This window comes from Canis aureus, chromosome 24, assembly GCF_053574225.1.
Source record: "Canis aureus isolate CA01 chromosome 24, VMU_Caureus_v.1.0, whole genome shotgun sequence".
NCBI classification, from domain to species: domain Eukaryota; kingdom Metazoa; phylum Chordata; class Mammalia; order Carnivora; family Canidae; genus Canis; species Canis aureus.
The window spans coordinates 9,591,599-9,618,915 of NC_135634.1; the positions used below are offsets into that span (position 1 = coordinate 9,591,599).

The following is a 27,317-nucleotide window of genomic DNA, read 5'->3' on the forward strand; positions in this document are numbered from 1 at the left end:
CTCTTTCCACTTGTTTGTATCATCTTCAATTTCATCAGTGTCTTATAGTTTCCAGAGTATAGGTCTCTCACCTCCTTGATTAAGTATATTCCTAGGTATTTATTCTTTTTGATGCAATTATAAATAGAATTATTTCTTTATTTTTTTGCTACTTCATTATTACTGTATAGAAATACATTTCCGTGTATTAATTTTTATCCTGAAACTTTATTGAATTCATTTATTAGTTCTACAGTTTTTTTTGGTCAAGTCTTCAGGGTTTTCTATATATAGTATCATGTCATCTGCAAGTAGTAAGTTTTATTTCTTTTCTTTCTAATTTGGTTGCCTGTTAGTTGTTTTTCTTGTCTAATTGATGCATCTAGGACTTTTGGTATTATGTTTCTTGTCTTGTTCCTGATATTAGAGGAAGAGCTTTCAGTTTTCACCACTGAGCATCATGTTAATTGTGGGTTTGCCATATATAGCCTTTATTATTTTGAACTTTGCTCCCTCTAAGCCCACTTTGTTGAGAGTTTTTTATCAACATTGAACTTGTCAAATGTTTTTTCTGCATTTATTGAGATGATGGAATGGTTTTTTTAACCTTCATTTTGTCAATATGATGTATGACATTCATTGATTTATAGATATGGGACCATGCTTACATCTCTGAGATAAAACCCACTTGATTGTAGTGAATGATCCTTTTACTTTCATTGTTAAATGAAACAATGGTTTTGCATTGTTTTGCATTAGCAAAATACTGGACAAATAGGATGAATTTGCAAGTACTCTCTCCTCTATTTTTTGAGCGGAAGAGTGGAGAAGAATAGGTATTAATTCTTCTTTAAACATAGGGATCCATTATTTTTGCCTTAAACCTGTTTGTTTGACGTGCCTGGTTGGCTCAGTCAGAAGAGTATGTGACTCTTGATCATAGAGATTACAAAAAACAAAAAAGTAATAAACTTAAAAAAATTAAAATAAATATTTTTGTTTACTCCTCAACTAAAGTTCATAGGTTAGATATGAAATTAAGCCATTTATATTACCTATAAAGTCATTGTTTCTGGAGATTTTCTCTTTTCCTTTCTAGTCTTTGTTGCTTTTGGTCTTTCTTTCCACTCAAAAGTCCCCTTTACTCTGTCTTGTAAGCCTGGTTTAGTGGTCATAAATGTCTTTGTTTTTGTTTGTCTTGAAAACTATGTCTCCTTCTGAATGATAGCTTTGCTGGATAAAGTTTTCTTGACCTCATATTATCCCCATTCAGCACGCTGAATATATCATGCCACTCTCTTCTGGCCTATCATGTTTCTGTGGAGAGATATACTGCCAACTAGATTTGTCTTCTCTCATAGGTTAGGGATTTCTTTTCCCTTGCTGCTTTCAGGATTCTTTCCTTATCTGTATTTTGCAGATTTTACTACAATATATCTTGGTGTTGACTAGCTTTTGTTGATTTTAATGGGAGTTCTCTGTGCCTCCTGGAATTTGGATATATTTTTTTTTCCAGATTAGGGAAGTTTTCAGCTCTAATTTCATCAGATAGACCTGCCCCTTTTTCCTTCTCTCTTCTGGGACTCCTCTGATACAAATGTTATTATGCTTTATGGAGTTGCTGAGCTTGAGCACTGGATGTTATATATAAATGGTGAATCACTAAATTCTCTTCCTGTAACCAATATTACAGTATATGTTAACTAATTAGAATTTAAATAAAAATTGGAAAAAAGTTAACGGGGGTTATGGCTCTCCTTGCAAGAGCAAGATCAGTCATTAGTAGAATTATGCTAATACTTTTGTTTTTATGGTTCTCCCCAATATCAACCACTGTAGTTTCATATATCTTCCTTAACTGGCAGGCAGTTCAACTATTGTCCTAAATCCAAGGTTATTACATAATCTAGACTGAAATGCATTCACTTTTACTTTTCAACTCAAATTTTTCCCAGGCACATGATAAGCTCAAATGGTACAATAAAGATAGAATGATAATACAAGGTCAATAATAAAAAAGCCTCAAAATTGCATAATATCGATTCTTTTTTATTTCCAAGGAGAAATAAAGTCCAAAAAATCAAAAAAAAAATCAAAAAAAAAAAAGTCCAAAAAATCATGTTCCTATTTTCTATATAAATTAAAGCCACAGCCCAAATTCTTCAATATAAAAAAACTAAAAGAACATATTTCTTTCTTCCTAAATTACTTCTTTCACACAGTGTTAACTAGTAGTTTAAATAAGTCACCTGGATACTTTTAGGGGTACATTCAGCTACTTTAGCATAAGTAGTTACTAACAGAAAAAAGTAAGTTATTTGGAGGAGATAGAAAATTAAAGAAACAACATCTGAACATTTTCCAAATTTGATGAATATTCTACACCTATAAATACAATAAATGGGGTGCCTGTATGGCTTAGTTGATAAAAAGTGTCTGCCTTTAGCTCCAGTTATGATCTCAGGGTCCTAGTATTCAGTCCCATGTCAGGCTCCTGATCAGTGGGGAGTCTGCTCCTCCCCCTCCCTTTCCCTCTGTGCACTTACCTGCTCTCTCTCTCTCTCTCTCAAATAAATCTTAAATAAATACAATAAACTCAGTGGATTCAAAGCAAAAGAAACACAAAGAAAAGCACAGCAAGGCACATTATAATCCAGTAGCTAAAAATCCATGTTAAAAGGGAAACCTTAAAAGCAGCCAAAGAAAACATTATATTTAGAGGAATAAAGATAAGAATGACAGAAGACTTCTTTGCAGAGGGTAGACAGGCCAGAAGGCAATGGAACAACATGTTCAAAATGTTGAAATATAAAGAAAAAAATGTCAAGTTGTAAATCTGCAGCTAGCAAAAAGGAGGAAATAGAATTTTTTGACAAGCAAAAGTGAGAGAATTTATGATCAGAAGAATGAACTACAAGAAATGTTTTTAAAAAGTTTAAGAAAGAGACTAGCCATATGGAAATTTGGACTACACCTAACAGTAAAGATGATCAGAAATGAACATATCTAAGTAAATACCTTTCTCATTTGTTAATATTTTTTCAGGTAATGCACCATTTAAAAGAAAACTAATAGCAATGTATTATAATAAACCTATAATATATTTAGATTAAAATGTACAAAAACAATAGCATGAAGACAGGGGAAAAGGCATCTTAAACTATACGAAAAATTGTATACTGTTACTTGAAGATAGACAGTGATTAAGTGAGAGATGTATATTATTAACCCTTGAACAATAATTTTAAAATCAAAGAGGCAAGCCAATAGTGGAGATAAATGAATTCATAAACAACAACAATAAATACTCAGCTCAGGAAAAAGCAAGTCAGCAAAAGAGGAACAAAAAGAAAATTAAATTAAATGAGTAGCAAAATCATAAATCTCACATAATGTAACTGAATGCAAATTGTTTAAGACTGTATTATCCAATATGGTAGCTACTAGCTACATGTGGTTATTGAGCATTTGATATATAGCTGGTCTGAAATGCTGATTTTAAGAACTTAGTACAAAGAACATTAAATATGTAATTAACAAATTTTATAGCAATTACTTATGAAAATAATATTTTATATATATTGGGTTAAATAAAAAACATTTTTTCACCTCTTGCTTTTTCCTTTTTTGTGAATATTAGAAAATTTAAAAATACATATGTAGCTAACATTTCTTTCTGACAACTTTGGTATAAATATTTCAATTAAAAGGCAAGGATTGTCAGATGGGATAAAAAGCAAAACCTATACACTTGTAAGAACCTGATCTTAAATTTTTAAAAGGAAGGAAATGCATGGTAATAGAAGCAGGTCTATATTTCGGTGTGAAACCAAAATTATATAGTTTTTACAATACCCTGATCTTTCCAGCTGTCTTTAGCTCCTGCATAATTTTAGGTGTTTGAGATACAAAGTACCTTGCAAGTGCAAACATTACATAATGGTCAATAAATACAACACAATACCTTAAGAGCCAGGAAAATTGTGTGGTAGGCAAAATTTATTCTTTGGTATCTTCCCAGTTAATTCTTAGTGTCTTCAAGGGAATGGTATTGTTATCTTTTATTTTATGAACTATCTTACTGCTAGCTTTTTTTGTCCTCTTGCTCTTGTCTAGTTGTAAGTTAATTCTGAATAAAATGTCATTTGAAAAATGATTAAGATATTACCTGTACCAACTGACTTATATTTTACTAGAGGACTCCAGAAACATCTTGAAGGAAAAAAATTAAAAACCTTAACATAAAAAAAGAAATCTTTATTGACTGAAAGAATAAATATCTTCAGTGATTTAAGTATAGACCCCTTGTAAAGCCATGTTTGAGAATGAGAAATCTTCCCTGTGCTATCAAATAAGCCTATAAAATGTGACATAGCTAATGAAAACCTTAATATCATATTCCTTTTTGCCAACAAATGCTTAATACTCAGTTCATTAGGGGTTATTTAGCTTCTTTGGAATAGCCATAACACATTTGCATCAATTTTCTGAAGGACATTGAAAAACAGAAGTGTGTCCAGAGGAAAGTCATCAGGTTAGTAATGGGACAGGAAACTATTTCAGTCAAGGAATACTGAAACATTTGGGAATATTTAGCCTGGAAAAGCCTCAGAATGAGCACAATACTCCTATATATCTAATATATAATCACATAGAAGTGGGAAGAGATTTATGCTCTGCTGTTTCATAGAAGGCCATCGAGAACAAAAAGACATTTTAAGAGACAGTTTAGAGCTGCCCGTCAATCAGATGATGAAATGGAATTGGATATGCCTCACCAGAAACATTCAAATAGAGATAAATGATGGATTTATTCTCTAGGGGAACCAAACACAGTGTAGTATCACACTGTGATATCAGGGATGATAAAGAAGTATCATGTGCCTTAAGGAAATATTTAACCAGGTGCCCTCTAAAATTTCTTCCAACAGTTGTGACTCTGTAAGTCCAAGACTGACATGTTAATTTTTACCCTAGAAGCAGCCATATATTTTAATGAGAAAAAATTCAGTTTTGACATTTATACAAAATAAATGATTTTATTTCTAAATGTTATGTAATATATACATTTCACTTTATCTACCTGTGCTTTAACATACTTATCCCTCTTTGTACAGTAGTCAACTGAACCCCTGCATAGTACCAAGAGATCTTGTAATAAGTAATAAGATTCATCATTCATGCTTTGTTGCATTTATGTAAATATTATATCAACATTTTCAAATAGAAGTAAATATTATAATCTTATTTTTTAAATAATCTCTTACTAAGAAAAAAAAGTTGTTTATTCTTCCATGAACGAGCATATGTAGATAATTGGAATAGCAACTTCATTTTTGGGCAGTAATATACGGAACAACAGAGTGATGCCAGAATAATAGGAATTACCCCACTGAAAATTCTGACAACTTGTATCTTACAATATAATTTAGTATCATGGCTAGTAGTGAGCTACTATGTTCCTAATTTTTGTTTGCTTTTTCCTAAGATTTTATTTATTTATTCATGAGAAACACAGAGGCAAGAGACATAGGCAGAGGGAGAAGCAGGCTCCCTCAGGGAGCCTGACATGGGACTCTATCCCAGGACCCCTGGATCACAACCTGAGTCAAAGGCAGAGTCCCAACCACTGAGCCACCCAGGTGCCTATACTGTGTTCCTGGTTGTAAGATAAAGTAGACAAGTTTATTTGTTGAGTTATTGACTACTGATTTGACCTTAATGAAGGAAATAATGGCTATCACAAAAAAAATAGTGGCTTCTCAGTAATTCTGTGAATCATTGTATATTTGACTGAGTAGCATTAAGATAGGAAGACTTGTCCCTGGTTTTTTATATAATGTTGTTCAACCTAAAAAAAAAATACTTTTATCTGTATAGACCTTGGGTTAAAAGCCTCCAAGGTGGGGCACCTGGGTGGTTCAGTCAGTTAGACATCTGACTATTTAAGTTGAGGTCATCATCTCAAGGTTATGAGACAAAGACCCCTGTTGGGCTCTGCACTGTGAACAGAGTCCGCTTGGGATTCTCTATCTCCCTCTCCCTCCACCCCTACCCTCCCTGTTCATGCTCTAAATGAATGTGTGAATGAATTGGTTAAAAGAAGCCTCCAAGGAAATGTAAGTGTTTAAATGAATTATATTTATATTGTTTAGATAAAGGTTTTTTAAGTGTTAAGCAAGTTGCTATATTTTAATTGTTTGCATTATTCTTACACCTGGAAGAATAAATGAGCTTTTCTCTATCTGGCAAGAAAAAGATTCCGTTGAAATAAAATATAAATACAGAGCTCTGATTTTATCATAACATTTTAACTTCATTTTGTCTGTATGAATACATATTTACTAATCTGTCAATTTTACAATCTCTAGAAGCTGGACGAAAACCTGTTATCTTGACTATGGACTAAGTCTTTTTAAAATCTTTTTAGATGAAAGATAATGCATATTTATTTATGGCATACTGCTACCTGTTCCCTAAAATTTGTTCTTTGTAATTCAATTTAAACTGGGCCCGTGGTCATCTACCTATAAACTATATTTCCCAGCTTCACTTGCTGTTAGATGTAACAAGTGAATAAATTCTGAAGGGCTGGTTTCTCACTGATTAATTGTTTAAGTGGTTAGTTTTTTCATCCCTGGCACTTAGGATATAAAGAGTAGACAGCGCTTCATGGAAATGACATTGGAGTCCTTTTACTTGCTAGATCCCAGAATATGTGTGTAATCTCTTTTAAGCCAGTGTTGTGATACTACACTGTGTTTGGTTCCCCTAGAGAACATTTTAAGTTGTAGCATATGAAAGAAAGTGATATATGCTACTTCCATGTTACTTGATTAAAAAAAAATCACTTGCTCTCCACATCCCAGGGGTTGGGACAGGAACAGGGCAGTGCCCTAATTCCCCCAGACTAATGAGATCAATAACCTTGGGGCTTGTGAAACAATAAAATGGAAGCTCTGAATAATAACCTGGGTCTCTAAACGACCATATGGAACTTTCACTCCAATGATCTTTGAGAGATATTAGTGGATAATTACAATTAATTACAATTAATGGACATTTGCATATCCATTTCTCTCCAATAGAGTAGGTAAGGTCTGCCACAAGGGCTAGTGACTACTTCTTCACAGATGTAGTAAGTGTTCTTTGTTTTGGTCAACTACAACTCTCCACTCATGCTGAGTGGTCACCTAAACACAACCTTAGTAGTTTTCTTCAGTGTGGCTATATTTTATATCAAAGCTACTTATGAAGTGATTTAATATGTTAAGATGCAGCTGTTCTTCATTCATTCATTTGCAAAATTCAGAGCAGTGGGGGAAAAGTGGCTTTTAAAACGATTTGACCTCTAAATATATTTTCCTAGAACCTAGAATAGTTTATTTCAGCAGCATACACAGGGAATGGGGGTAGGGGAAAGAGGAGTTGGCTCATTAAGAATATTTTATCACTGACATTGTTTAGAATTGCCAGTGAATTGTGATAATAAATGCAGACAGACTTTTCAAGTGTTTTATTATTGGTTTTTAGTTATCTACAATTAGTTATCTCTTTATTGCCTATACTAGGGAGTTCCAATCCCAGTAGTCCAGCCTCTATATGTCACTGACTTACCTGAATATCACTTGGTTCTACACAACTGTTTTTCAGAATAGCTCAAATCCCCGGAAAGATGAAGTTAATTTTAGTGGCATTTGATAAAACTAATTAAAACAAACTAATAAATTCTTCTCTGCAAACACCTCACAGACATTGCCAGGGTCATGAAAATATCCCCTTATCCATTATCTTAAAACTTTCAGGTTGCCATACCAAAGTAGCATAGACTGGGATGCTTAAACAATAGAAACTTATTCTCACAGTTCTGGAGGCTGGAAGTTCAAGAATCAGGATGCCAACATTTTCCAAGAGCTGATCAGAGCTCTCTTCTTGCCATATCCTCACATGGAAGAACAAAAGAGTTTTTTATAGAGGGGGGTGCTGGATGAAATAAACAAAAGGGATTAAGAGTACACTTACCATGATAAGCATTGAGTAATGTATAGAATTGTTGAATCACTGTGATGTGTATCTGAAACTAACATAATGCTATATTAATCATACATCAAGAGAAAAAGAAAGAAAGAGAGCTATCTGGTCCCTTTCTTATAAGGATGCTGATCTCATCATAAGGACCCTACCCTCATGACCATCTAACCCTAATTATCTCCAAAGGCTTCACCTCCAAATACCATTGCATTAGGGGTTAGGCCTTCAACATATGAAGGGGGGCACAATTCAGTCCATAGTAGCCATTTAGTATTTCCATGCATGCCAGCCCAATTGCCAACTTCCCTTTATTCCCCTAACCCCAAAATAGTAGTTGCTTCCTGCAGTTATTTCTTTTTGTTTTTTGTTCTCTAATCCCCTGTATTAGATTATCTTTGTTAAAATAATTTGTACAGTTTCTGTTTTCCTAAGTGGACTTTAATTGGTAAAGTGTTAAAATTGTGAATAAAAAAATTAAGTCATTCAAAAGATAGGCTTTTTATTAATATATATCATATATATTAATATATATCATATAAAGATATATCATCTCCCACAAATATATATCTAACATTTTTTGCCAGGCAGAACGTTTTAATGAAAGGAATGTTGAGTCAGAAGTCAGAAACTCTAAATAGAAGATCCCATTTTTATTCATTGGTCAACTTTAGACATATCAGCTAGTTCTGAAGCCCTCATGAGACCAGAAGGGCTTCTGCTTCCTTCACAGACTTGAGATGCAGTTCACATAAGAAAATAGATACTAAGTTGCTTTATAAACTATAATTAATTTTGAAATAAATGTTACTCATTTTTATTAATAATTATACCTCTAAGAATTAAGAATATTCAGCTTAAATTTTAAAGATTATTGTCTTTTAAAGTTTTACCTTAATTTTATGTAAATAATTTACTTGTGCAGGCTCATTGGCCATAACAAAACTGCATTGACCTACATTAGTGTTCTCTTTCTTACCTGTAGAGATGCCTCTGTTAATTCACCATCAATAAGATTTGTGTTTCTGTGTATTTACCAGTGGTAGGTGGATAGTTGTTTTGAGCCACTGAAGCACAGCAAATCAATTCTGATTAAACACTCAGCTGGAGAAATAAAGGATGTTAAAATGAGGTTATTGACTCTGATTTATTCTTCTTTCTGTCAATGATATTTTTGGTGATTTTTCTATCATGTCTGAGCACATACTGTTAGATTGTTAAATCCCAAAAATGACCACTTAAATGCTCTCCCTTTCTAAAAATAAGGACTCCTGTGAGTCATACTTACAATTGCAAAAGAAAACCAGAGGTCCTGGAATTGAAAATAGAAAAATAACCAGTAAGCATAATCACATGGATGCCTCACCAGCTCAGACCCAGCATATTGTGAAAATAACTCGTTATTCCTCCAACCAGAAACAGCCAAGATAAAGCTATTTTTGTCTCCCAGTCATTCACATGGTAAATTCAGAATCAGCCCTTCTCCAGAATCTCTAGCTGCGGGCAGTTGCCAAACTCAATTATTTTTCACTTTTTCATGCCTGCCATATGTACCTCTCTTTCCTTCCCTTCATCTTGCTGCCTGAGTCCTGCCCTAGCCTGATGCCTGACTGGTACAGTGAATTCCTTCAACTCCTAGCTTGCCTCCATGCTTTCCACGTTCTAACACAATTCATCCTCTACTGCCAAAGTGGTTTTCCTGTATTCCTGGGTCCTTATGAAAAAGCTGCGTCAGATTTTCTTTAATAATCTCCATCCTAAGAAATTCTCTTCAGAAAGAGAGGAGAGAGAAAGCACTGCCTTCAGACTCAACAGATGTAGTTAGTAGGATGGCCTCATATCAGATGTAACTTCATCTGTAGAACCAGCCTGAATGCAATGTGGGAGTCAAAGACTCTACCAAACAGACCACCTCCCTGCACCCACTAATTATCAGGCAGAGTAAACAGAAATTTACAGAGGTTGGAGCTTCACAGTTCCCAATGATTCAGTTACTGTTTCTAAGAAGTTCATCCTTTGTACCTGAGACTTGGGGATTGAAAGTTAGACTAAGGTACACTACAAACAGTAGGAGTTCAAATAAATGTGTCTACACATGACTTTGATTCTTTAGTTTACATGCTTTAGCAATACTGTGGGAGTGGATTTTGTAAATACCACTATCTCAGGAACTTCCAGAAGTTAACTTTGTGACTATGATTTTACAGAAAAAAAATACTTAATTTTCATTCAGCAGCCAAATAAAATAGCTGTGTGCAGCTTGGAAGGCATGAATGGCAACTACTACCTAATCTGTGGGTATCACATATTGATAAGCAAAAAAAAAAAAAAAAACCCACAAGAATGTTTATTTTTAATCATTGCATTTGTATTTTGTGAGGGAAGGAAATGCTAATTCCACATTTATCAAGGTATTCCTTGTTCATATCTAATTGTTACTGCATTTTATTTTCTCAAGTTTTTATTTAAATTCAAGTTAATATACAGTGTAATATTGGTCTCAGGTGTAGAATTTAGTGATTCAACTCTTAAAAACTGCATTTTTAAAATAATCAAATAAGCAAAACAAAGGGCACAATGAATAAATGTATGGCCAAGGTGAAAACCTATTTTGTGTCTGAGTTTTGATTTCTTAAAACCATTTGGAGGGAAAAATACCCCAGAATGTTATGCTTGTTATACATATACAATGCAAATTTGTGCTTCTATAGAATAAAATAGGTGCTCTATTTTAAAAGAAAAGAAAGAAAGAAAAAGAGAAGGAAGGAAGAAAGAAAGAGAAGTGAAAGAAAGGGAGGCAGGAAGGAAGGATGAACAGTAGGAAGGAAGAAGCTCTGTGACCATTTAGCTAGGATGTTGTAGAGAAAATGCAAACAATAGATCTCTCCCAAAACTGAGATTCTAACACATCATTCTACATTTCCATATATATCCCTTTAATTTCCTTTTTTCTTGACTTTTTCCAAGTTCTTTAAGCTCTATTATATGGTACTTTTGGCTAAGAAGTAGAGCTTAAGTAAGAAGGGCTTCTGAATTGAATTTAAAATTGCATCGGTTTCTTTTTAAAATGCTTACAGTATGCATCTTTATTAAAATCTTCTTATTAAGAAGAAAATATTTAAGTTGGTCTTTCTGTTGTGTCATATACTAAAATTGAGTTCTGGAGAAATCTCAAATAAGAACAAGACTTCTCTTACTTTTTTTATATTTAAGCAGATTCGTATGTTGGAGAATTTCTGAGTGGGTATATTTATCCTACTATATTTAATTTTTATTTAAAACTTTAGAATTAATTAAAATGATTAAAATGCTACCACTAATAGTAGGAACTTTGGAATTCCTGAAGGCTTTGGGCAATCAGTTACTTAGTTCTAAAGTTTTTGATAAATTGCTTAGGAAACATGCTTTTGAGTCACCACTTTTTTGTTACAAACTATAACTATAAATAACATTTTGGTAATTCTGGGTTTTTTTCCCTCTTTGTCTAGCTGAAAGAATTGAAGCAACTCATCTTATGAAATTACAGTTTTTAAATTTTACAACTATTTTGGCAATCTTCCTACCCTTCTCTCCTCCACCCATGGGCCCATTGAGCGAGCAGGTTGGCCCCACTCTCCATGATCATAGCTGATTGACTATTGGAAGAGGTAGATATCTGACCCAAAATGAGCCTGTATAGGGGTGAGCCAGCACCTATGATGCATGAAGCCTGGCTCAAGATAATAGTGGAATCAGCCACATTTTTCTCTGAGAGAACTGAACTAAGACACGAGGACATAAATTTCTAATTGGAAAGCTTAAGCATGGAGCTGAGGTACATCAGTGACAACAGTGGGATCTATAAGCCTACTAACTTCGGATACTGGATAAACATGAAATATTCCTTATCACTCTTACATTAAACTCCCTTGGAAACAAGTGTGAGGAGCCTTTGGTAAACATAAGAAATAAAAAATAAATCTATGCATGTCATAATTCATTATTTGAATTTGAGAGCACATCATTGATAGGTTCTAAATTATAAATACTTAGATCTCCCAAATAATTATATTAGATGTGAGTTGGCACAGTATCTAGCACAAGGTAGATTCTCAATCAATATTTTTGAATGACCCAACCAATGATTGAATAACTATAACTATTCAATAACTAGTTATTGAATAATTATTATCCAACAATATTTGCCATAAATAATAATGACTCCATATTGTAGAAGAATTTCTACATTGTCCAAACTTTTACAGGTCATTTTCACTTTATCTCATGTAATTTTTTTTTTTTTTTTACATTTCGGTAGCATAGTCTACATCCTTGGAAAATGTCTGTGTACCAGTATCATCAGCATCACCAGGAATATTATTAGCAATGCAGAATCAGGCTTGAGCCTAGCTTGAATGAGTCAGAATCTGCATTTTAACATCTCCAGTGATTTCTATGTACACTAAAATGTGATAAGTATTGCTGTAGAATATGGAGGCTACTTTGATAGAGATTAATTAATTCAATGGTTCTTATCTCTGGATACAACAGAATCACCTAAAATCCTTTATAAAATACTGATGCCCAGGTCCCACTTCATACCAATTAAATTAAACTTAGACCCACCAAATAGATAATGAGAATTGAGCCTCCATATTGCACATATTGCAGGGGTACTGTACTACTATACCAATGATGTATGATGACATTGTATATATATAACTTATTATGTATCTATCTCTATCTCTATATAATCCCCATCGGTATAAACGAAGAAGGGAGAAGTAAGTTAAAGGAAGGATGACTGTAATGAGGTAAAGCCTTCTGGAAAAACTAATAGCTTGGATTGTTTTAGAAAAGATAAAATGTAGTTTGGTTAAAGTAGAAATAATATTTTGGAGCAGGCTTGGTCAATGGCAACATAAAGAGGTTACAGTAAAGGAATAGAAATTGCAAAAATGTAAAGCAATTGATCTGAGTTGGACAGTTACTATTTATAAACCAACAAGCAGAAACCAGACATAAAGACTCAGTGTTAAAAAAATAAATAATAAATAAAGCTAGGGGGCACCTGGATGGTTTAGTCTTCTGAGCATCTTACTCTTGATTTTGGATGAGGTCATGATCTCAGAGACTTGGGATTCTGCTCTGTGTTGGCTCTGTACTCAGCAGGGAGGCTGCTAGGATTTCTCTCCCTACACTCCCCCTGCCACTCATACACATGCTCTCTCTCTCTCTCTAAAATAAATAATATTTTTTAAGAATAAATAAATAAAGCCAAGTAATAACTATATTATAGGCCAGTTGGGAGTTTTCCTATACTTAGACTAAGTTAAACGGTTTGTAGATGACTTTAATCACTTAAAAAATATTTGTCTTTGTCCTGGTATTATAAAAGAATAAATTTCATTATGAAACATTGGAAAGGAGAACAAAGCAGAAAAAAAGGAAACATAAAGTAGTTATTGTTCCATAATTCAGAGAATTATATTTAACATTTTATTGTACGTCCTTCTAGGATGTATCTTTGTGTGTATCATATTTCCTTGCTCTTGGACACTTTTATTTTAAGACATATTATTGATTTAATAACATTTTTATTGGAAGAATAATGTACACATTTAAAAGAGTATAAAATTTGAACCAGGTTGTTTTTTATGTAATACATGATACATTTTTCTAAGCCTTCTATATTATTTAGTCTACATATGGTTATAAATTGCTTTGAGCCATCAGCTATCAGTGATAGCTGACAACATAGTGATATGCTGCTTTTCATACATAATCCATGCCTGTGATCATTACTTCTTTATCCCTTATAGGAATGAAAATATCATTTCTAGATATGTTGAAAAATATCAGGATCTTTCTACATTTTATATTTGGTTAAAGGTAGCCCATGTTTTGCTTTCTTCAACTAGAATACACAGTTTCTCTTGGTCATCAGCCAGAGCTTTTGACATGGAGATATTCAGGGCTGAGTAAAAATCCTTCACCATGCTTGAATTAGTTATGCTGCCTCTCCTAGCTTTGAAAATTTTAGGACCAAGATCAGTATTGATGGACTTTAATTTCATTGCCTAGTGTGTGACCAACCAAGTACATGACAGACAATATTCTGCATACAACATAATTTTGGTTTGAAATATGCACCTAGAATAAGTTTAAGGCATTAAAAGCAATAATTTGCAATTCATGTTTATGTTAAATATGCTGCTGGTACTACTCCAATAAAAATAACTTAGGTGGCAATCAGATGAACATACCTATACATAATTTTTTATTCTGATTTTTTATTATTTTTATGGTATATTTTTGATAACCTAAACCCAAAGTACCTCATTATTTTGTTTTATCTCCATGTCTTTGATGATAAATGAAACTGAGCAAGCTTATGTTGATTGGTCATTTGCATTTATCCTTCTGTGAATTATCCTGGAAATATCCTCTGTTCATTTCTCTTACTATTTTTGTTTTCTAATGTGTAATCACTCTTGTATATTAAAAGTAGCATTTTCTTATCACATTTCAGGCAAATGTGTTCTTAATATTTTGTTTGACTTTTAAACTTATGTTTGTATGTGCATACAAAATGTATAAGTTCAAGAAGTCAAATAAGTCCACTTTTTCATTAGGGCTCCTTTTGCTAATTTTATATTTGGGAAGTTCTTTCTCCATTTTGAGATTAGGTTAAAATTTTTTAATGTATTTTGTTTTTAAAATGTACTTTTGTTATAGTTTTATAGTTTATATGTGTCTCTTTGATCTAACTGGAACATGATGTATGTTATACAAAGCTCTAATTTTACTGGGAGGAAATTATTCATGTAATTCATCCTCTTCAGTAATGATATTTCATTTGTTATTATATTAGGTTAGAATACCTAATTTTATGCAACAAGGTATGTTTCTAAATTTTATTTCGGTCCTATAGGTCTATATGTCTTATATCAGTAGTAGATGATTTTGATTATTGTAACATATCATTTTTTACCATATTCAACTGTAATAAAAAATCCTTACTATAAGACATTATTTTACTCACTCAACAAGAAGTCAAGGGATTGATTGCCCGTGAACAATTCAGCAGCTCAAGATACCACCAAGAACTCAGAATTATTCTCTCTTCTTGCTTCAATAAACTTAACAGTGGCTAGCTACTATAACTGCAGTCCCTACTTAATTGTATGAAGAATGTTAAAAAAAAGAAAAGAAAAGAAAAGAAAAGAAAGAAAAGAAAAGAAAAAAAGAAAGAAAAAAGAAAAGAAAAGAAAAAAGAAAAAAGAAAGAAAAGAAAAGAAAAGAAAGAAAAGAAAAGAAAAGAAAAGAAAAGAAAAGAAAAGAAAAAAGAAAAAAAGAGGCAATGACTATGCTTTGGGGTCATCTTTAGCTGCAAAAGTATCTAGAAAATTACAAGATTTGTTTTTGTTTGCTTTATAGCTTCTATAAGTAGAAGACATGACAAAAACAATTGAATTAGCCAACATGTAGCATATGTTGCATGCAGCGTTATACTCTGTTTGATATCTTTTAGGAAAAATGTCCTTCTACGCTTCTAAAATTTCATAGCTTTTCTTTGTTTACCCTTCCTCTTGGACTGTGGAGTTAAGTCATCTGATTTTATTTGGTTTATGATTAGAATTCCACACTTAAGAATATGGTATGTCTTTATTTATATGTTCTTAAGTATCTTTCAGTAACATTAAGGTACATCGAGTTCTTGTTAAGTTATTCTTAGAAATTTCGTGTTTGGGAGTTGTTTTGTGAAAGTTATCCCCTTTTAAATATAGGTTTTAGTTAGTAGTTGAATAGCTACCAATTTGAAGTTATTTATCATATATATAGATGTGTATACACACACACACACACATACACACACACAAATATAACCTTACTAGCTAGAATTCTTTTCCTTTGACTTGCTCTGCTTTTCTTTTCCAGATATGCTATACAGAATGTTTTGCTTAACATTATTTTTGGTATGCATTTGGAACAAGGGCATCTTGCTTTTAGTTTATCTTTAAGCATGAGTTTTTATCAAGAAAGTTATTTGTGTACTGAACTAGATTTCAAGATTGAAGAGAAAAATTATGTGATGGTTACTTTTTTGTGTCAGTTTGACTAGGCCATGAGGTACCCAAATATTTGGCTTACTGTTATTCTGGATATATCTGTGGGGGTGTTTCTAGATGAAATTAATATATGAATTAAAAGACTGAGCAAAGCAAATCACTTTGCCCAAAGTAGGTGGGCCTCATCCAATCCATTAAAGGCCTGGATAGTTGAATTTGCTCACTCTGCCTTACTGTCTTCATGCTGGAACTTACGTCTTCTCTTGGCTTTAGACTCTGACTGGAACTTACCCTATTGGCTCTCCTGGTTCTCAGGCCCACAGGTCTAGGCTGGAATGATACTATCAACTCTCTGGATATCCGGTCTGCTAATTGCAGGTTTTGGGACTACTCAGCTTCTATAATCCTAAGAATCAATTGCTAATGTGTTTCTATAAACTAGCAATGACTATCTGAAAGAGAAATTAGGAAAGCAATCCCATTTGCAGTTGCTTCCAGAAAATAAAATATTTAGGATAAACACAACCAAGGTGGTGAAAGACCTGTATACTGAAAACAGTGACTTTTATGAAAGACACAAATAAATGAAAGGTATCTGTGCTCTTGGATTGGAAGAATTAGTATTGTGAAAATGTTTATAGTACCCAAAATAACTTACAGATACACTACAATCCCTATTAAAATTCCAATGGCATTTTTCACAGAAATTAAAAAGGAAAAGAAAAAGGTCCTCAACATTAGTCTTGGCACTTATTTCTTGGATAAAACACCAAAAGCACGGGGCACATGGGTGGTTCAGTGGTTGAGTGTCTGCCTTCAGCTCAAGTCCTGATCCCTGGGATCCAGTTCCCCATCAGACTTCCCACAGGGAGCCTGCTTCTCCCTCTGCCTCTGTGTGTATGTCTCTCATGAATAGATCTTTAGTGTTCATTTCAATGACTTTTAAGGAATATTCATACTCGTATAATTATCTTCCAAAATCAACATACAGAACTTTTCCATTATATAAGAAAAGTCCCTTGTACCTCCTTCCATGTGGTCAATCTTCTTCATGCTAAAAACCTTTTGACGTCTATCACCAGAAATTATTTTCTGCTCCTTACAAGTTATACAAATGGAATCTGATTCTGTCCTTTAACATAATGCATTTGAGATTCATTCATGTTATTGCATGTATCATTAGTTTGTTCCTTTTTATGGCTAAGTAGTATTCTGTATTTAATATATCATAATTTGTTTATTCATTCTCCTTTGGATAAGATTTGATTTATTTCCAGTTTGGGACTAGTATGAATAAGACTCCAATACATATTTCCATTTTAGCCTACTTGCTTCTGTTGAATTTCTAGGGAACAACTGTCCTGGAAGATCTTTCAATCTTAAAAAAAAATGGAATAAAAAATTTCAAAATGCCTTAACATCGACCATTAATTTTAAAACATTGTTACTATCAATTTCAAAAGTAGGACTTAGTGCCTATTAAAAATGGAAAATATATTTGTAGAAAAAGTATTATTTACTCAGTAAGCATTAACAATGACAGCCTGAGGCAATCTCTATGAAGTGAATATATGTGCATGTGTGTGTGTGTGTGTATTAACTCATTCATTCATTCTTGATCCTGTCAGAGATTATGTTCAACATTTTAGGAACAAAACAAAGCACTCATTTATTATCTCTATAGATGATATGAAGCTGTGGATAGGGGAGCAGGTAGTTAATAGAGTGGGTAATACCATCAAATTGGGGATAGTATGTATAACAGTAGGGGGAAAATATATGCTAGAGAGGTTTGTAGAGGTGATTCCAGAATCAGATAGGAACTGAAATTTGATCAGTAGTTCACAAACTGGACTATAGGGATTGGAATAGACTGGTTGGATAAATAATCTGGGAGAGGTAGAGAGATATAAGGAAAATGGTGGTTTAAAAAATTAAAAGTTTATTTTACCTCACTGTAATCATGGGGATTACAATTCAGTAAATTAAGGATGCAGTTAAGAATCAACATTTTAAGAAACACCTCAAGCAATTTCAAGTCTTTGTTTGGATGAGAATCTAGGACTCTGAGTTGGATGACTTCTAAGGCCCCTTCTAAACTGAAGGTACTATATTTGTTGTTTTTTTAAAGATTTTATTTATTTATTTAGGAGAGACATACGCAAAGATAGAGAGAGGCAGAGACAGGCAGAGGGAGAAGCAGGCTCCATGCAGGGAGCACGACGTGGGACTCTATTCCGGGACTCCAACATCAGGCCTTAGGCTAAAGGCGGTGCTAAACCGCTGAGCCACCCTGGCTGCCCAAGGTACTATATTTGTATTAATAGTTTGAATGCACCCTGATGTCCTTGAATTATGCTGGAGTCGGATGTTATTTTAGGTATGCCAAAAGGAATTTACGATGATGTGATAATACTTCTTTTGAAAGACAAGGGAAACCACATAAATGACACAGGTAAGGATAGGGAAGATTAGAGGAGATGCATGAATAGAGGAATTGGGATCAAGAAAGAATGATGACAAAATAATTCCTAGGAGTTTGGCTTCAGGTTTTATAAATTCTCAAAGTATCTAGATGCAGAAAATAAGAAAGCATTTCCTGTCATTATTTGAAAAATGGATAGGCATTTTTATTAAAGGGATGGAAATTGAGTGAAGTATATAGATTCTGTGCCAACAGACTAAGCTATAAAAATGTAATTGCTCCCAAATTGAGATACATTATCAATCCCTAGTTTAATAGTGATTCAGAATTAAAGGTCATTAATCAGCATGTTTGGCACAAGCAGAAGTATACAGCCATAGTAATTGGTTTCAGAAAATAGAGAATCTAAACAGTAGTTATTTTTTTTAATTACCCATTATGGGATAGGGCTTGTACTAAGCATTTTACTTACCTTGTCTCCATTCTTTACAGTAGTCCTGAAAATTAGGTGTGGAGTCTAAAATACCACTAGAACAGAATCATAGAAGGAAATCTGGAAACAGGATTTTAGTCCAAGCTCTAACAGTAATAAGATCTCCATCTTATATAACTACTTACCTCTGAATTTAAGGTCTGCAGAATGAAGAGTACATTCAAGCCTTATAACAGTGTATCAATGAGGATAACTTGAACTATACAGTTATAACAACCCCTTTATCTCAGTGTCTTATACAAAACACATTTTTCTCTCATATAAAATCAACTACAGATCTGGCCGACTCTCCAGATCAGGTGTTACACATATAGTGATCCAGTCCTCTGGTTCCACCCTTTCAATATGAGGAAGAGAATCTCCTCCAGCTTTTCACCACCTCTAACCATAGGAACATCTTATTTCTATTCACTTGTCATTAGATAATGCAAGTCACATGGCCCCACTTAATTGCAGAGTAGTTAGAAAATCTATATATTCAAGAAGTAAAAACTAGGTTTTATAAAACTAGCTTTAGTAAGGCCCATTACAAACTCCCTCTTATCTTTAAGTGCATGAGGTATACAGCCTTGAGGATACTTTGCCAGGACCATTTGATGCCGGCATTTTATAAATGGATAACGGAAAATAGCTTCAATAATTACCCAGGTTCTTTTAATCAGTTATACTTGGTGAGTGTTTATCATCATCATCATCATCATCACCATCACCATCATCACCACAACAGCCAATCTTTAGACATTATGACAATACACTAAAACTTAATTGAAGTAATAGTAATAAAAATAACATTTATGGGCACTTACTTTGGCCAGCATTAAAGGTAAATACTTTAAGTGACCTAAATTATTCCAATCTCATGACTCTATGAGGTATGTATTTTTTAAATTCTCATTTCACAGCTTGAGAACAAAAATAAAAACAAATATTTAAAAATGCTTAGGTTAAGTAATGTAGCCATATTTAAAGCGCTAGTATGTGGCAGAGCCAGACTTTAACTGTCTGACCTCAAAGCTCATGTTCATAATGAAGCCATGTTTTGTTTTGTTAACAAACACAGAAACTGAGGCTCAGAGATGCATGTATCCTGACCAGTGTTATCCTAAATGTTATGAAGCTAGAACACATGTACCCTCTGGGGCTGAAATACTTATTCTAAATTTTTTTATGGATGGGTCACTTAAGATAAAACAGGGTACTGCTGAAAATAGCCTCTAAAGCAGAAGTTCATCTGCTACTGTTCATCTGTTCATCTTAATTCACTTTTGACTGCCAGCAGCTTGGCCATGACTCTTGGATCTTACAATCTTTCCTAAATTTCAGGGGGTTTTTTGAGGTTTTTTTTTCTTTATGCCTACTGTATTGAAGCATACACAGAGTCCATTCAAGGGCACATCTCTTTTGACTATAGCACACACATACACACACAATTCTTAGAGTACAAATCTCCTATTTATAAAAACCACAGAACCTATTTTTTTAGTCAAGGTGTTTCTCCTTAAGGAACAACTGTATCACCACTCAGTAAACATTTGTGAGATACATGAATTTGAATTATTCAGTTAGAATTCAGTTAAATGCATTAATAAAGAATTTCCTTTGTGTTAGGTATAAGAAGTTGTTAAAAAGTTATTCTATGTACCTATTCTTCCATTATTCAAGAACAGCTGGAGTGAAACAAAAGAGAAGATAAGAGATTTAAATTGTTGTTCGTGAAATAACCATAGGAGTAGTACTCCAGATTTATCCCTTTCCTTTCTGTCCTTTAGATCTTACAAGAAAATTCATGTTTCCACCTTAGGAAACTAAAAATTTCCCTAGGATCTCTCTCTTTCTCATTTTTTAAAAAGATTTTACTTATTTGTTTGTTTGTTTGTTTCTTTAGAAGTAGGGGCAATGGGGTGGGGAGATGGGCAGAGGGAAAGAGAGAATCCAAGCAGACTCTACTCTGAGTGTGGAGCCCAATGCAAGGCTCAATCCCATGACCTGAGATCAAGAGCTGAGCTGAAACCAAGAGTTGGATGCTCAATAGACTGAGCCACCCAAGCATTCCCCTAGGATCTTTGGAATCTGGTACGAGAATAAGATTTATAAAGAAACTTAATTATATCCTAAAATAATCTTCCTTCCTTCCTTCCTTCCTTCCTTCCTTCCTTCCTTCCTTCCTCCCTCCCTCCCTCCCTCCCTCCCTCCCTCCCTTCCTTCCTTCCTTCCCTCCTTTTCTTTTCTCCTCCTCCTCTCTCTCCCTTTTTTACTTCCTAAAACTTACACTTATTTTTTAATCAACTACCAAATGAAGTATAGCAGTTACACATTAATCTTTGGTGATGGAGGGGGAAATTCAACACCAAATACAGTATGTAAAAAAAAATGTGAAATTTATTGTATCTGAAATGTTCCTGAAAGGGAAAATATTTTCCAAAAGTGATTTTAAAAACAGTTGCAGTGTATGGTCAAGTAGGCCCTGTCAGCTTAAATACTCTTTTAAAAAGGGTAAATTTTAAATAAAAAGGAAATATAAGAAGAAAGAAAAGAAAACAGAATACAATGAAAGAAGCAATAGTATACATGGCCAGTTTATGGGTAATTCTAAATAATTATTAACTCTAAAGATAATCATAATACTAATGAATGGATATTACAAACAAGATAGAATTAAAATCAGAGCATTAGTAATGTGAGACAGTATCTAAGCTAAAACAGTCTTGCATTGTTTAGGAGAAAGATAGAGGTGCTGAACATTTCATAGAATCCCAGATACAGAGGAAATAGAAGCACCAGTTATCTTTGGGAATGGGGATAGAGAGGGAACCAAAAGTGGAAACTTGTTCTCCCCCACAGCTATGTAACTACCTTTACCTAGTCAAGCAGAAGACTAGAGATTTATTCTCTGAAGAGAGTGAACCAAAGGTACAATAACCTTGGGGACATTAGACCCAGCAAGTGCAAAGGTACTATGCAACAGTAAGAGGAAAAGCGAAATTTATATACTAAACAGGAAAACCATCAGTTCCCTCACCCCAGGCCCACTTCCAGGTAGGAAATTAAAGATCTACTTTCAGGGAAAATTGACCAAGAAAATAGACCTACAAATATCTGATACTTCAGATACTTGAGTGGTCCCCTAAGAGAAACTTTCAGCTCACCACTCTCAATGTCCCTGATCATAAACAAGGAGCAGAAAGCCACTTGCTAAACAGTTTAACAGTTTCTTAAAATGATAATCTTTTCATGTGACTCAGAAATTTCACTCCTAAATATCTACTTAAGACAAATGAAAACCTACATCCACTCAAAGACTTGAATGCAAATGTTTGTACAGTATTATTATTCATAAGAGCCAAAAACTAAAAGCGAACCAAATGTCCATCAACTGGTGAGTAATTAAACAAAATACAATACATATCCATCCAGTGGAATACTATTCAGAAATAAAAAGGAATCAACTACTAATATTTGCTACATGAATTAACCTCAAAAGCATGCTAGTGAAAGAAACTTCATGCAAAAGACTCTATATTGTATGATTCCATTTATCAAATATCTGTAAAAATGCAAATCTTTAGAGAAAGTAGATTAATCTGCAATAAAGATGAGAGCAGAGATTACCTAAAAATGGGTAGAAGGGATCCTTTTGGGGTAATGATAATGTTCTAAAATTTGATTGTGGTGGTTATAAAACTCGATAAGTTTGCTAAAAATTATTGAATTGTTCACTTAAATTGTGTGAATTTTATAGTATGTAAATTGTATCTTGATAAGGTTATATAAAGAATGTATCCCATTCATTAAATCGGAGGATGCTATGAAATAGAAACAATAAGAGAGAACTCAAGTAAACGTGATTTTGAAAATACTTTTTAAATGTACTAGAAATTTGAAATTAAAGTCCAGTAATTCTCCTAGAATATGGAAGTGAAAGGCTGAAACATAAAAGCTAAAAGAACCTAATCTAGGAGATACAACTTCTGACCAATGTGTGCTCCAGATACATAGGGGAAAAATAGGGGAAAATGTAAAATAAATAAGAGCAAAAGTTTTCCAGGGCTGAAAAGAAGCATAAGTCCTTCACATTTTAAGAGTCTGCAGAGACCCAAGAAGAAGGAATGAAAAACAAACTCTCCCTAGACAAATTGGCATGAAATTGTATAACATTAAGGAAAAAGGGGGATCCCTGGGTGGCACAGCGGTTTAGCGCCTGCCTTTGGCCCAGGGCGCAATCCTGGAGACCCGGGATCAAATCCCACGTCGGGCTCCCGGTGCATAGAGCCTGCCCCTCCCTCTGCCTATGCCTCTGCCTATGTCTCTGCCTCTCTCTCTCTCTCTCTCTCTCTTTGTGTGACTATCATAAATTAATTAATTAATTAATTAATAAACAAACAAATAAATAAATATATGAGGAAAAGGTATTAAAATTTCCATAATGCAAAACAGAAAATGAGAAACAGATGGGCATTGGTTGTCTCATCAACACTAAATGCCATAAGACAATGAAATAGTTCTGAGAGAAAATTACTGTAAATCTAGACTACTATATCCACCCAAATTTTCAGTGAGAGGGCAAACCAAAGTTTTTTTAGCTATCAAAGGGCTCAAGACATTACCTTCCATACATCCTTTCTGAAAAGAGCAAGGGTAAAGAGGAAGGAAGTCATGGGATACAAGAAATAAAGAACATCACTGAGGAACTCAATGAACATGTTTCCCAGCATATGACAATAATACAAAATGTCTAATAAGCAACTAATTCAAATATAAGTAGGAAGCCACTAGAGTCAAAGAATAAAAGGCAGTAGGGTAGATTCCAAGCAATATACAATGACTGCAGAGTTATTAGTAAAAAATTATGAAAATAAAAATGGACAAAAATATGTTTCTATTCTCAATAAGAGGAAAGTAAAATAATCAAAATAGCTAATAATAAGGAAGCTATACAATATGTAAGAAAGATGTGCTGAAATACATTTCAAAGTAAACTATGGCATGATTTTGAACAATAGAAGTGAAGAAAAGAAATTCCACTTAGCTTAGATGCTTTGAATTGTCTCCTTTAAGTAACACAGCAGTCAGAATATTGTGCCCATGGAGTACTATAATACTAACATTCTATTTTGCTTATAGTTCTCTGTTTGCAAATACTATTATTTTTTTCAACTTTAAGAGATAATTCATTGAAAAAATTTTCCAAGTCTTCAATGTAGTTATGAAACAATATAAATACAATATAAATACCATTATTAAAGAGTAAAGGAAAGGAGGAAGGAATTGGATATTATATCCTCATCTAATATTGTGGGAAGCTGAGATACAGTATTTGAAGTTGTTGAAACAAGAAATAGAAGTTTAAACATGACATATAAAGTTACAAAGACAAGCAACAGAACTAAAATACTATCAAAAATTGGAACAAGGAGATAGAAACTTACAGGTAAGTTATATCCTCATGGAGTTTTGTGTTAAATGTAAAACCAAGCAGTAGTGATATAAATATGTTATTCAGAATATAGGAAGATAACCCACTTAAAGTATTAAAAAGTGTTTCTCTTGATCCAATGCAATGCCAGTCAAAATCCCAGAAAGTTATTTAGGGGATATTGACAAATTGATTCTAAGGTTTGTGTGGAGAGGCAAAAGACCCAGAGTAGTCAACACAGTATTGAAGAAGAACAAAGTTGGAGGGCTGACCCAACCCAAGGGCAAAACTTATTATAAAGCTATAATGATAAAGACAGCATGCTATTCACAAGGAATAAACAAATAGATCAATGGAACAGAGTCCAGAAATGAACCTAGATAAATATATTCAATTAAAAAAAATATATTCAATTGAACTTTGACAAAGGAGTAAAGGCAATACAATGAAGCAAATGTCTTTTCAGTGAATTGTGCTAGAAGTGGACATCCATGTGGAATAAATAAATCTAGACACATATCTTACACACTTCACAAAAATTAAACTGGATTGTAAACCTAAATGCAAAACACAGAAGTATAAGACTCCCAGAAAATAACATAGAAGAAAACTTATATGATTTTGGACACAGCAATAACTTTTTAGATACGACACCAAAGGTATGATCCATGAAATAAATAATTGATAAGCTAGACTTCATTAAAATTTAAAACTTCTATGAAAGATGATCTAAAGAAAATGAGAATACAAGCTACAGCTTGGCAGAAAATATTGCAAAAGACACATCTAATAAAGCACTGTTGCCCAAAATATACAGAAGACTCTTAAAACTCAACAATTAAAAAAAAAAACCAATTTAAAAATGAGTCAAAGATCTTAATAGACACTTCACCAAAGTAGATACACAGATTTCTGGTAAACATATGAAAATGTTCCACGTCATATGTCATCAAGGAAACGCGAATTAAAACAACAATAAGATACCACCACATACCTATTAGAATGGCCAAACCTAGAACACTGATAGTGCATATATTGATGAGGAACATTCACTGATTGCCAGTGGAAGTGCAAAAGGAACAGCCACTTTGGAAGACAGTTTGGTGATTTCTCACAGAACTAATACTCTTACTATAAAAAATAGCAATTGTACGCTATGAAATTACCCAAAGGAGTGGAAATCTTCTATCCACACACAAAAATCTGTATATAGATGTTTATAGCAACTTTACTAATAATGGCCAAAACTTGGAAGCAACCACAGTATTCTTCAATAAATGAATACAGTAAAATATTACCACTAAAAGGAAATGAGCTACCAGGCCAAGACATGGACGAAACTTAAATGCATATTACTAAATGAGAAAAATGAATCTGAAGAGGCCACACACTTTCTGATTCCAGCTATATAACATTCTGGAAAATGCTAAACTATGGAGACAGTAAAACAAAAAAAAAAAAAAGAAAGAAAAAAGAAAAAAATAGTGGCTGCCAGTGGTTGGGGGCTAGGAGTAAAATGGGAGAGAAGAGCATAGGTGGTGAACAGAGGATTTGGGGAACAGTGAAAATATTCTATATGATACCATGACAATGGACATATGTCATTCTACTTTTGTCCAAACCTACAGAATGTACAACATAAAAGGAAAACTGTAATATAAACTGTGAACTTTGGGTATTTATGATGTGTCAATGTATTTTCATTAATTATAATAAATGTACAATTCTGGGGAGAGGCTACATGTGGGTGGGAGCAGGGGAAATCGCTGTGCCTTCTCAACTTTGCTGTGAACCTGAAACTTCTCTAATAAACTTAAGTCATGAAGAACAGATTTAAGAAAAAAACAGCATGTCTTTAGGAACTAAAATTAGGGCTAGGGCTGAGGAAGGGCTTAAAATTGTTTAATTTATGCATTCATTCAACAGAACCTTACTGAGTACCAACTATATGCTAAACTTCATTTATTATTTTACTTTAACGTTGTGAACATTAAGAGGCATTAAAAATTGTAAAAGCAAAATAAAATAAAAAATGAAAGTGAGAAATATAATTTAACATTCACAGTATGAAAACCTCTTCTATAACTGGATATGTTTTGAAAATTCATCTTTGTGTAGTTACATAATGTATAGCTTTGATTTTAGCTAAATTACTACTGAAATTGCTTTGTCCCAGACTGACCAGAAAGAATGAAATTAGAGCATTCATTTTTAACCATGATTTTCATTACTTCTCACTTTCTTTGTTCATTTAGGACTTAAAACCAATCAAGTATTTCTGAAACTCAGCCTGGACCAAGGGAGAAAAATCTTATGGTATAAGATTTGGATTGAGTATTTGTGGACTATTTATACAATCATAAAAATAATTAAAGGGTGTTTATAACTCTAAAATGAACTTATTAAAAGAGAGAAAAGAGGGGGAGCAGAAATCATTTAGGAGAGGCAGTTTTTAAAACGCCTATAGAATAGACAGTGCAGGCTGATAGGTCACAGGTCAAATCAAACTTTTTGAACTATGGCTACTTGCAGAAAGACTCCATGCAACATGCTTTTTATACGCATCCAGGGAATGCATAGTCAGGAAAAATTTTCACTGGTGTGCATTAAGAAAGGTGTTTGGGGAATTCTTCCACAATGAAGAAGATGAATTGGATCTTACTTTAGGTTTCCTTGTACCCGACCCTTCCCAATTCCTTCCATTTTTATATAGAGAAGTTCCAAGCAGAGCATGGGGTATCATGACAATAAACACTTCTACACAACAGAATCTCTCCCCTACAGCAGTTAATAAAATGAAGTGTGTCTCTATGAGGTATTTTTATGCAGTTTTTCTCAGCTGTTTCCTTGGTAGAACTGAACTGTGGCTTAGCCTTTCATAACTTCGGCTCTGTCCTAAAAATTATCTCTAACTCACACTCCTCTGTA

The 27,317-nt window shown here is 33.5% G+C and overlaps 1 long non-coding RNA gene across 6 annotated transcripts in view; it reads left to right on the plus strand.

The window, feature by feature from the left end:
• Positions 1-27,317, plus strand: part of LOC144295735 (uncharacterized) — a 240,340-nt gene that overhangs the window by 166,424 nt on the left and 46,599 nt on the right. For all 6 annotated transcript variants that reach the window (XR_013362825.1, XR_013362826.1, XR_013362824.1 and 3 more), the window contains one exon: positions 18,209-18,364. This is a non-coding gene — a long non-coding RNA (uncharacterized LOC144295735). The remainder of the gene's footprint in view (positions 1-18,208; positions 18,365-27,317) is intronic.